The sequence below is a fragment of the Idiotropiscis lumnitzeri genome, unplaced genomic scaffold (assembly GCF_059441095.1).
Source record: "Idiotropiscis lumnitzeri isolate Australia: NSW breed Sydney's pygmy pipehorse unplaced genomic scaffold, RoL_Ilum_1.0 HiC_scaffold_445, whole genome shotgun sequence".
NCBI lineage: Eukaryota > Metazoa > Chordata > Actinopteri > Syngnathiformes > Syngnathidae > Idiotropiscis > Idiotropiscis lumnitzeri.
The window spans coordinates 5001-12592 of record NW_028283982.1 but is presented as its reverse complement, the minus strand read 5'-3'; the positions used below and the strand labels follow the sequence as shown (position 1 = coordinate 12592).

Genomic DNA, 7592 nt, shown 5'->3' with positions numbered 1-7592 from the left:
GTATAAAATTCCCCCATTCATTTCAATGGGCTCGGCCGAATTGGGCTTGCGGGACCGCCGAGGGCACGCCGGAGGGCGGTTGAGTCGGTAAAAGTTGAAATAAATGAATAAATACAAAAAGAACGAGGGGGGGGGGAAAAAGGCAAAAACGTATAAAATTCCCCCATTCATTTCAATGGGCTCGGCCGAATTGGGCTTGCGGGACCGCCGAGGGCACGCCGGAGGGCGGTTGAGTCGGTAAAAGTTGAAATAAATGAATAAATACAAAAAGAACGAGGGGGGGGGGAAAAAGGCAAAAACGTATAAAATTCCCCCATTCATTTCAATGGGCTCGGCCGAATTGGGCTTGCGGGACCGCCGAGGGCACGCCGGAGGGCGGTTGAGTCGGTAAAAGTTGAAATAAATGAATAAATACAAAAAGGACGAGGGGGGAAAAAAAAAGGCAAAAACGTATAAAATTCCCCCATTCATTTCAATGGGCTCGGCCGAATTGGGCTTGCGGGACCGCCGAGGGCACGCCGGAGGGCGGTTGAGTCGGTAAAAGTTGAAATAAATGAATAAATACAAAAAGGACGAGGGGGGGGGGAAATAAGGCAAAAACGTATAAAATTCCCCCATTCATTTCAATGGGCTCGGCCGAATTGGGCTTGCGGGACCGCCGAGGGCACGCCGGAGGGCGGTTGAGTCGGTAAAAGTTGAAATAAATGAATAAATACAAAAAGGACGAGGGGGGGGGAAATAAGGCAAAAACGTATAAAATTCCCCCATTCATTTCAATGGGCTCGGCCGAATTGGGCTTGCGGGACCGCCGAGGGCACGCCGGAGGGCGGTTGAGTCGGTAAAAGTTGAAATAAATGAATAAATACAAAAAGGACGAGGGGGGGAAAAAAAAGGCAAAAACGTATAAAATTCCCCCATTCATTTCAATGGGCTCGGCCGAATTGGGCTTGCGGGACCGCCGAGGGCACGCCGGAGGGCGGTTGAGTCGGTAAAAGTTGAAATAAATGAATAAATACAAAAAGGACGAGGGGGGGGGAAATAAGGCAAAAACGTATAAAATTCCCCCATTCATTTCAATGGGCTCGGCCGAATTGGGCTTGCGGGACCGCCGAGGGCACGCCGGAGGGCGGTTGAGTCGGTAAAAGTTGAAATAAATGAATAAATACAAAAAGGACGAGGGGGGGAGAAAAAAAGGCAAAAACGTATAAAATTCCCCCATTCATTTCAATGGGCTCGGCCGAATTGGGCTTGCGGGACCGCCGAGGGCACGCCGGAGGGCGGTTGAGTCGGTAAAAGTTGAAATAAATGAATAAATACAAAAAGAACGAGGGGGGGGGAAAAAAGGCAAAAACGTATAAAATTCCCCCATTCATTTCAATGGGCTCGGCCGAATTGGGCTTGCGGGACCGCCGAGGGCACGCCGGAGGGCGGTTGAGTCGGTAAAAGTTGAAATAAATGAATAAATACAAAAAGAACGAGGGGGGAAAAAAAAGGCAAAAACGTATAAAATTCCCCCATTCATTTCAATGGGCTCGGCTAAAATGGGCCTGCAGTACTGCCGAGAGGCCGCCGGAGGACGCCCTAGTAGGCAAACGTTGATCCCCACACACGAGGGGTCAGTTAGGCGACCAGGGGTAGCGTTTAGGCGACCAGGGGTAGCGTTTAGGTGACCAGGGGAAGCGTTTAGGCGACCAGGGGTAGCGTTTAGGCGACCAGGGGTAGCGTTTAGGCGACCAGGGGTAGCTTTTAGGCGACCAGGGGTAGCTTTTAGGCGACCAGGGGTAGCTTTTAGGCGACCAGGGGTAGCGTTTAGGCGACCAGGGGCGTTGCAGTTCCGCCGAATTGCATTAGGGGCGCTGCAGTAGGCAAACGTTCTTCCCCCCTAGTCAGAGGGTCATTTGCCTACTTCCCAGGTTTACCCGGGTTTTCCAAAACACCTGGGGCACATTTTCAGGGATCACGTTTTTAGAAACAAAAATATTCATAATTTCTTCTAAGTCCCCTTTCCAGCGGGGAACTTTGAAACATTGTATCCGACCACTGAAGGCTGTTGGCGGGCACGGCGCGGCAAACAGCCCGCACTCAGGCATGGAGCTCCGGGGAAAGTTGCCTAATTTCTTCTAAGTCCCCTTTCCAGCGGGGAACTTTGAAACATTGTATCCGACCGTGGAAGGCTGTTGGCGGGCGCGGCGCGGCTCATAGCCGGCCCTCGGGCACGGAGCTCCGGGTGAATTTTCACAAATTTCTTCTAAGTCCCCTTTCCAGCGGGGAACTTTGAAACATTGTATCCGACCGTGGAAGGCTGTTGGCGGGCACGGCGCGGCTCATAGCCGGCCCTCGGGCACGGAGCTCCGGGTGAATTTTCACAAATTTCTTCTAAGTCCTCTTTCCAGCGGGGAACTTTGAAACATTGTATCCGACCGTGGAAGGCTGTTGGCGGGCACGGCGCGGCTCATAGCCGGCCCTCGGGCACGGAGCTCCGGGTGAATTTTCACAAATTTCTTCTAAGTCCCCTTTCCAGCGGGGAACTTTGAAACATTGTATCCGACCGTGGAAAGCTGTTGGCGGGCGCGGCGCGGCTCATAGCCGGCCCTCGGGCACGGAGCTCCGGGTGAATTTTCACAAATTTCTTCTAAGTCCCCTTTCCAGCGGGGAACTTTGAAACATTGTATCCGACCGTGGAAGGCTGTTGGCGGGCGCGGCGCGGCTCATAGCCGGCCCTCAGGCACGGAGCTCCGGGTGAATTTTACTCAATTCTTCTAAGTCCCCTTTCCAGCGGGGAACTTTGAAACATTGTATCCGACCGTGGAAGGCTGTTGGCGGGCACGGCGCGGCTCATAGCCGGCCCTCGGGCACGGAGCTCCGGGTGAATTTTCACAAATTTCTTCTAAGTCCCCTTTCCAGCGGGGAACTTTGAAACATTGTATCCGACCGTGGAAGGCTGTTGGCGGGCACGGCGCGGCTCATAGCCGGCCCTCGGGCACGGAGCTCCGGGTGAATTTTCACAAATTTCTTCTAAGTCCCCTTTCCAGCGGGGAACTTTGAAACATTGTATCCGACCGTGGAAGGCTGTTGGCGGGCACGGCGCGGCTCATAGCCGGCCCTCAGGCACGGAGCTCCGGGTGAATTTTCACAAATTTCTTCTAAGTCCCCTTTCCAGCGGGGAACTTTGAAACATTGTATCCGACCGTGGAAGGCTGTTGGCGGGCGCGGCGCGGCTCATAGCCGGCCCTCGGGCACGGAGCTCCGGGTGAATTTTTACAAATTTCTTCTAAGTCCCCTTTCCAGCGGGGAACTTTGAAACATTGTATCCGACCGTGGAAGGCTGTTGGCGGGCACGGCGCGGCTCATAGCCGGCCCTCAGGCACGGAGCTCCGGGTGAATTTTACAAATTTCTTCTAAGTCCCCTTTCCAGCGGGGAACTTTGAAACATTGTATCCGACCGTGGAAGGCTGTTGGCGGGCACGGCGGGGCTCATAGCCGGCCCTCGGGCACGGAGCTCCGGGTGAATTTTACAAATTTCTTCTAAGTCCCCTTTCCAGCGGGGAACTTTGAAACATTGTATCCGACCAAAGGAAGGCTGTTGGCGGGCACGGCGCGGCTCATAGCCGGCCCTCAGGCACGGAGCTCCGGGTGAATTTTCACAAATTTCTTCTAAGTCCCCTTTCCAGCGGGGAACTTTGAAACATTGTATCCGACCGTGGAAGGCTGTTGGCGGGCACGGCGGGGCTCATAGCCGGCCCTCGGGCACGGAGCTCCGGGTGAATTTTCACAAATTTCTTCTAAGTCCCCTTTCCAGCGGGGAACTTTGAAACATTGTATCCGACCGTGGAAGGCTGTTGGCGGGCACGGCGCGGCTCATAGCCGGCCCTCAGGCACGGAGCTCCGGGTGAATTTTCACAAATTTCTTCTAAGTCCCCTTTCCAGCGGGGAACTTTGAAACATTGTATCCGACCAAAGGAAGGCTGTTGGCGGGCGCGGCGCGGCTCATAGCCGGCCCTCGGGCACGGAGCTCCGGGTGAATTTTACTCAATTCTTCTAAGTCCCCTTTCCAGCGGGGAACTTTCAAACATTGTATCCGACCACTGAAGGCTGTTGGCGGGCGCGGCGCGGCTCACAGCCCGCCATCAGGCACGGAGCTCCGGGGAAATTTGCCTCATTTCTTCTAAGTCCCCTTTCCAGCGGGGAACTTTCAAACATTGTATCCGACCAAAGGAAGGCTGTTGGCGGGCGCGGCGCGGCTCACAGCCCGCCCTCAGGCACGGAGCTCCGGTGAAATTTGCCTCATTTCTTCTAAGTCCCCTTTCCAGCGGGGAACTTTGAAACATTGTATCCGACCAAAGGAAGGCTGTTGGCGGGCACGGCGCGGCTCATAGCCGGCCCTCAGGCACGGAGCTCCGGGTGAATTTGACAAATTCCTTCTAAGTCCCCTTTCCAGCGGGGAACTTTGAAACATTGTATCCGACCGTGGAAGGCTGTTGGCGGGCACGGCGCGGCTCATAGCCGGCCCTCGGGCACGGAGCTCCGGGTGAATTTGCCTCATTTCTTCTAAGTCCCCTTTCCAGCGGGGAACTTTGAAACATTGTATCCGACCACTGAAGGCTGTTGGCGGGCGCGGCGCGGCTCACAGCCCGCCCTCAGGCACGGAGCTCCGGGGAAATTTGCCTCATTTCTTCTAAGTCCCCTTTCCAGCGGGGACCTTTCAAACATTGTATCCGACCACTGAAGGCTGTTGGCGGACGCGGCGCGGCTCACAGCCCGCCCTCAGGCACGGAGCTCCGGGGAAATTTGCCTCATTTCTTCTAAGTCCCCTTTCCAGCGGGGAACTTTCAAACATTGTATCCGACCACTGAAGGCTGTTGGCGGGCGCGGCGCGGCTCACAGCCCGCACTCAGGCACGGAGCTCCGGGGAAATTTGCCTCATTTCTTCTAAGTCCCCTTTCCAGCGGGGACCTTTCAAACATTGTATCCGACCACTGAAGGCTGTTGGCGGACGCGGCGCGGCTCACAGCCCGCCCTCAGGCACGGAGCTCCGGGGAAATTTGCCTCATTTCTTCTAAGTCCCCTTTCCAGCGGGGACCTTTCAAACATTGTATCCGACCACTGAAGGCTGTTGGCGGACGCGGCGCGGCTCACAGCCCGCCCTCAGGCACGGAGCTCCGGGGGAATTTGCCCCCTCATTTCTTCTAAGTCCCCTTTAGGCGACCAGGGGTTGACAATTTAGGTGACCAGGGGTTGACAATTTAGGCGACCAGGGGTGACTTTTAGGCGACCAGGGGTGAGGTTTAGGCGACCAGGGGTGAGGTTTAGGCGACCAGGGGTAGCGTTTAGGCGACCAGGGGCGTTGCAGTTCCGCCGAATTGCATTAGGGGCGCTGCAGTAGGCAAACGTTTTTCCCCCTAGTCAGAGGGTCATTTGCCTACTTCCCAGGTTTACCCGGGTTTTCCAAAACACCTGGGGCACATTTTTAGGAACCACGTTTTTAGAAACAAAAATTCTTCTATGTCCACCTCCGTGAAAGAAATTGCCCAATGGTTCCCGCGGAAGAGAGCTGCCAGGCGGACGCATACTGCAATAACGGCCGCCCTGGCGCTCTGGTGGATGTTATCCTCGAAATTTCTTCTATGTGCCCATTCCAGCGGGCAACTTGCGAACAATGGTGTCCGACCATGGAAGGCTGTTGGCGGACGCGGCGCGGCTCACAGCCCGCCCTCAGGCACGGAGCTCCGGGGGAATTTTCCCCTCATTTCTTCTAAGTCCCCATTCCAGCGGGGAGCTTGCAAACGTGGTATCCGACCACTGAAGGCTGTTGGCGGGCACGGCCCCACCAGCGCAACACGGCACTTCCTATGACTCGGGTCCGACGCAGGAGGAGCGGTCCTCCCGGCCCCACCACACGGCACTTCCTATGACTCGGGTCCGACGCAGGAGGAGCGGTCCTCCCGGCCCCGCCACACGGCACTTCCTATGACTCGGGTCCGACGCAGGAGGAGCGGTCCTCCCGGCCCCGCCACACGGCACTTCCCATGACTCGGGTCCGACGCAGGAGGAGCGGTCCTCCCGGCCCCACCACCGCCACACGGCACTTCCCATGACCCGGGTCCGACGCAGGAGGAGCGGTCCTCCCGGCCCCACCGCAACACACACAACCACTGACCGATTGGCAATCATGACCCGCCATCGGAGGGCCCCTGCCGGCCCCGGCCTCGCGCCGGGGTGTTCGGGTGGACGGTTCCTTCGGCCTGCGGGTCGACCTCTGAGCGTTGGCCGGCACCGCAGCACCGCAGCACACACATAACCACTGACCGATTGGCAATCATGACCCGCCATCGGAGGGCCCCTGCCGGCCCCGGCCTCGCGCCGGGGTGTTCGGGTGGACGGTTCCTTCGGCCTGCGGGTCGACCTCTGAGCGTTGGCCGGCACCGCAGCACACACACAACCACTGACCGATTGGCAATCATGACCCGCCATCGGAGGGCCCCTGCCGGCCCCGGCCTCGCGCCGGGGTGTTCGGGTGGACGGTTCCTTCGGCCTGCGGGTCGACCTCTGAGCGTTGGCCGGCACCGCAGCACACACATAACCACTGACCGATTGGCAATCATGACCCGCCATCGGAGGGCCCCCGCCGGCCCCGGCCTCGCGCCGGGGTGTTCGGGTGGACGGTTCCTTCGGCCTGCGGGTCGACCTCTGCGCGTTGGCCGGCACTTCCCTACCGTTACCCACCCCACCCCTGGGGTTGTGACAAAACGGCACTTCCTATGACTCGGGGTCCGACGCAGGAGGAGCGGTCCTCCCGGCCCATCTCGCACCCACACCCTGACATGTACTGCACCACACCAACCACTGACCGATTGGCAAGCATGACCCGCCATCGGAGGGCCCCTGCCGGCCCCGGCCTCGCGCCGGGGTGTTCGGGTGGACGGTTCCTTCGGCCTGCGGATCGACCTCTAGCGCACCAACCAGCGCGAAACCGCTTTCGTCGCGAGACCGAGACGACCCTGTCGCGTGCCCGTCGGCCACACGGGCCCAGAGATGCCCTACACGGGAGTTCCGCCGCGCTCGCGGGTGCCCCGCCACGAGAGGGGTGCGGGAGCCCAGGCCCGCGTCAGCCGAGCGGTCCTTTCCGAAAAAGCATGTTTCTCAAACCCTACCGGCGTCTGTCAGAAGACGCCGCCTCCGAGTGCGTGTTGCGGTCGCGGGCGTGCGGGCGGCTCCGGCTCCCTCCCGCGACTGACCGCCACGCGGTAACGCGGCCTCTACGGACCGAGTACATACCGAGGCCCAGCCGACTTCCTCACCGCGCACGGGGGCTGAATCGGTAACGGAAATTTCGGTAGCCCACGTCCGAAAAAAATGAGAGAGAAAAAACAACGAGGGAGGCTGGGGTGCCGCCGGGGGTAACCCCGCGGGAGGCCGTCTCCCGCGGGCGCCGCCCGGTCCCCGCGCCCGGCTCCCCGCTCAGCTCCGGTTCCAATGCAAGAAACACAGACCGCCGGACGCGAGGGCTACCTGGTTGATCCTGCCAGTAGCATATGCTTGTCTCAAAGATTAAGCCATGCAAGTCTAAGTACACACGGTTCCGATACAGTGAA

At 58.4% G+C, this 7592-nt stretch overlaps 1 non-coding gene across 1 annotated transcript in view; it reads left to right on the top strand.

Annotated features, from left to right (window-relative positions):
- The first annotated feature begins 7506 nt into the window (after positions 1-7506).
- The window catches only part of LOC148314104 (18S ribosomal RNA), a 1933-nt gene continuing 1847 nt past the window's right edge, over positions 7507-7592 (top strand). Inside the window, exon 1 of the ribosomal RNA XR_015841966.1 lies at positions 7507-7592. This exon is cut by the window's right edge and continues 1847 nt beyond it. This is a non-coding gene — a ribosomal RNA (18S ribosomal RNA).